The sequence below is a fragment of the Chrysochloris asiatica genome, unplaced genomic scaffold, assembly GCF_000296735.1.
Source record: "Chrysochloris asiatica unplaced genomic scaffold, ChrAsi1.0 scaffold00068, whole genome shotgun sequence".
In the NCBI taxonomy this organism is placed as follows: domain Eukaryota; kingdom Metazoa; phylum Chordata; class Mammalia; order Afrosoricida; family Chrysochloridae; genus Chrysochloris; species Chrysochloris asiatica.
The window spans coordinates 11,434,410-11,439,065 of record NW_006408586.1 but is presented as its reverse complement, the minus strand read 5'-3'; positions in this window follow the sequence as shown (position 1 = coordinate 11,439,065).

The following is a 4,656-nucleotide window of genomic DNA, read 5'->3' as shown; positions in this document are numbered from 1 at the left end:
ACTTAAGTTTGTTTCTAGACTAGTTTGTTCTGAAATATTAAGGAAAGACCAAACAGAAATGCCTAGAGATAAGCAGGAACTGATTTAATGGAGGTAATATTTTCTATCTGAACTTTTTTTTAGTGATGATTTATTGAATCAAAGATGAAATATTGGTTAAAACTATCTATCATAGCAATATGAAATCACAGGGAACCTTTGCAATTAAAATGTTGAAATATATTTTATGTATTTTTCTATATTTTAGAAAATTCAGTGAATATTTTGGAAATACAAGTCATTAGCAGAATCCTTACTTAGGATGTTTTTCTAACTTAATTATTAACTGAATGTAATTAAGTCCCACATTTACATCTTGGAAAACATAAATAGCTTAGTTACAGAAAATATATGAGTTCTGAATTTTCCCTTTTACCTAAGGTAAAAGGTACCTAAAGGCACCCAATGTGTTTTTGCTAGGACTCATTGAGAATGTTATCCTCCTGGGATTAATCTTCTTTTGGGATAGTTCAGGTGGAAGCAATGCAGAACAAATGCTAATTATATTCTGTGTGTCCTTCAGGCCCAAATCCACCTTTCTTTGAACCTGGGAAGCAGACATGTTGGTACTATTTCATCTGTATCTTTGTCCTCTCTTCCTGGTTAGGTGAGGACAGCAGGAGACAGGTGAGAGAAGGTATTAAGAACTTGGTGAGCCATTCACCTGTTTCACAACTATAGGATTGTTTTGCATAGCTGTTGTCTACCTAACCTTTCTGTCTCTGGGTTTTAGTCAAAACTCAATTGACTGAGTGTGACTCAGGTCTTAAACAGCTAAAATCCTTTCCCTTTATACTTGTAAAGGAGTGGTGGTGGTGGTGGTGTGCCTTTGAGTCAGTTCCAACTCATAGTGACCCTGTGTATTTTTCTGAGGTGTAAATCTTTACAGGGAACAGAAAGTCCCATCTTTCTCCTGCAGAGCAGCTGGTAGATTCAAACTGCTGACCTTATGATTAGCAGATCAAATTTAAACCCACTACAATACCAGAAATCCTTTTGTAAAAGTGCACTTGCCTTTATCCTTGTGAGTTTCCCAGCAGTGCCCACACATTTATAAAATCCTCTTATTAAACGCCTCTCACAATTTCCTAATTTGAATGTGCTGTTTCTTGTGGAATCCTGAAACTGTGTGATTAATTTCAACACAGGCACTTCAAATTAGAATTCTAGTGTGACCTTGGAGTTCTCAACCTTCTTACCTTAGAAGCTGAGTTCCTACTTAGAAAAGGAGTTATTGTGTTACTGAGAGATTATGAGCAACAATTATAGAACAAGGATTGTCTCACATTCCTGTCTACCTAAATGATAAAATGTATGTGTCATTGGGTTGAAAACTAAAAGTAACATTCCAGACTATACTAAAAAACTGAACATTTTTTCAAAGGATACTAGCAATAAAAGGAATGAATGAGGTAGCAGCTGCAGCCCTGAAATAAATTTCTTTGGACTTTAAATCTATGCCAGAGGCACATTTAGCCTCATGCCGCTAGCAAGTGCGCTAAGTCCGAGTGCACTTAAGAGCTTCAGGTTTCTAATAAGCATTTTCTTCAAAGCAGTGGCTTGATTTGCTGTGTGATTTTTGTCAAGTACATATCATATCAAAGGATAAGTGCTTTCCAAAGCCTTTCTTCAGGCACAAAAAGGGGAGTTTTGTTTGAAGAAAGTCAAGTTGCATTGGTTGGCTCCCACAGGGAAGATGAAAGGAGTAACTGGATTTCCTGTACTCTGTTGTTGTTGTTTGTATTTCTCAAATATTTTAATCAACATGAAAGGACTTGTTGCACTGTGAGAGCCTTGCAATCCGAGAAAACCATTTAGTGGCCGCCAAGTAGATTTGCCTCTAATAAAGTTGTATTTGTCTCTGGTGTCAAAGACCAGATTTATGAGGGATGATTAATCAGGCACAGAATGCCAGGCATGAAAAGATGGTCAGATTAGTTTCAAAATATATTTCCCCACAGCAGATTCTTGATATGTGCATTTAAAGAGATAAGATAAATTGTAAAGACTCATTTTGGTACAGTTATAATGAAACTTTAAACTATAATTAACTTTGTATATTCCTTATATGTACATGGTCTTTGAGTCCAAAATAAGTCTAAAATAGAGAATTGAAATTTTAATTAATTATCTGTGTTTTACACAATGAAAGTGTTTATCCTAATTTATTGCTATATATTTCTTATTCAATTCCTGTGATAAATATAATTTTGTTGTTGTTAAGTCCTGTCAAGTCAGTTTCAATTCATAGTGACCCTTTATAGGGTTTTTGAGGAGTGGTTGTTGGTTGGGTTTGAACTGCCGAACTTGAGGTTTGCAGTCCAGTGCTTACCCTACAGTGCTACATCAGGACTCAATAAATGTTTGTCCCAGGAATTAATGATTTGCTATTTCAAGCACATGTGTTCCTTACTTTTGGTGCTTGGGCTATCAAAAAAGGAAAAGGACATTATCATCAGTCTGTTTATTATAATTTATAGTTTCCTGTAAGAAAATCAACAGCATGGCTGGAGAATATACTTTGCCAACTTTTCCATTAAGATTTATATCTTTTGCTTATTAAGTGTCATTGCAAGACCAATGACATCTTCATTGTAAATACATTTTTTAATTAACATAAAGACCATTATACAGCTGGACTTCACCAGATAGAATACACAGAAATATTATTGATTACATCTGTGGAAAAAGACAGTGGAAAGCCTCATATCATCAGGCAAAATAAGGCCAGGGGCAGACTTGAAAACAGCCCATCAATTGCTCATATGCTAGCTCAGGATGAAACTGAAGAAAATTAAAACAAGTCCATGATAGCCAAAATATGACCTTCAACATATTCTACCTGAATTTAGAGATCATCTGAAGAACAGATTTGATGCATTAGACACTAATGATCAAAATGCAGAATACTTGTTGTCTGACAACAAGAATATTATACAGGAAGAAAGCAAAAGATCATTAAGAAGAAAAGGAAGAAAGAAAAGGCCAAAATGGATGTCAGAAAAGACTTGGAAACTTTCTCTCTAGTGTAGAGATGCTTGCTAAAACAAATGGAAGAAATGAGGAGGCAAAAGAGTTGAACAGAAATTTCAAAGAGCAGCTCAAAAAGACAAAGCCAAATATTATAAAGAATGGTACAAAGATATAGTCAGAAAACCAAAAGGGAAGAACACTCTCAGCACTTATCAAACAGAAAGAACTGAGAAAAATTCAAACCTTGATTTGAAATACTGAAGGATGCTTTGAGAAAAATTTTGAATGATACAGGAAGCATTAAAAGGAGTTGGAAAGAATATAAAGAGTCACTATACCAGAAAGAAATGTTTAACCATTTCAAGAGGTAGCATATGATCAAGAGTCAAATATATTTGAAGTCTACATAGCATGTGGTACAAATTAAGATACATTTTTATTTGTCTTTATCTAGTGACAACACTTATTAATGAAGATCATAGACTAAAGCATTTCTATTGATTGCGTCTCAACACAAAGAAATAAATATCGTCACAACTAGACCAATAAGTGGAGAAAAGATAAATGTCGTCAAGGATTCCATTTTACAGGGATCCATAATATATGCCAATGGAAACAGCATCAGGAAATCAATCAATGTATTGCATTGGGCAAATATGCTACAAAAGATCTCTTTAAAGTGTTAAAAAGCAAAGATATAGCTGAAGGAAGTCATGGTATTTTAAATCACCTCATATACTTATTAAAGCTGGACAGTGAATAAGGACGACTAAAGAATTGATGTCCTTGGTTTATGGTGTTGGAGAAGAATGTTGAATAAATTATGGGCTGCCAGAAAAACATAGAAATCTGTATTAGAGCAAGTACAGCCAGAATATTCCTTAGTATTGTCTCTTAGGAGAGACTGGCGAATCTTTTATCACATGGTGGTGCTTCAAAAGTTTGGGAATAAATAAAATAAAAAGATATCAGAATTTTTCCACTAACATTTTCAAGCCCACTCATACTTTGGAAGTGTGATTAGCAGAACTTATTCCTAAAAGAGGACATCATGCTTGGTAAAATGGAGAGTTAGGAAAAGAGGAAGACTCTCAATGAGATGGGTAGACACCATGGGTATCACAGTGGACTCAAGCATACAAACCATTGTGAGGATTGTGCAGGACTGTTTTAATGTACATAGGGTCATTATGAAAAGGAACCAACTCCATGGCACCTAATAACAGCAACAACAGTGCCAGTTTCCCCAAATTAATCTACTAAATAACATTTTGTCCCATTAGTTGTACGGCCACTTTTACCATAGGTTTCTGCTCATAGGTCTGTCTCCAAGATCTCTATTTGTTTTCATTGAACCAGTATCTTGTTGAATTATTGGCACATTCTTGTGCCGGTAGCATACTACAACTACAGTATTTTCTATCCCTCCATCTATCCACCTACCCACCTATTCATGTCCACCTAACTGACTTTTTATCTTTCTCTTTTTCTCTCTGATCATTCATTCTTTCCTTCTTTCTTTCTAGATTTCTATCTCCACTGGCAGGTAGAGTATGAATTAATATCTAGTATACTATATTTTTCCTTTTCCCTTCTTCTTTATTATGGTGGTGGTGGTTATGTGCCGTGGAGTCGGTTCCGATG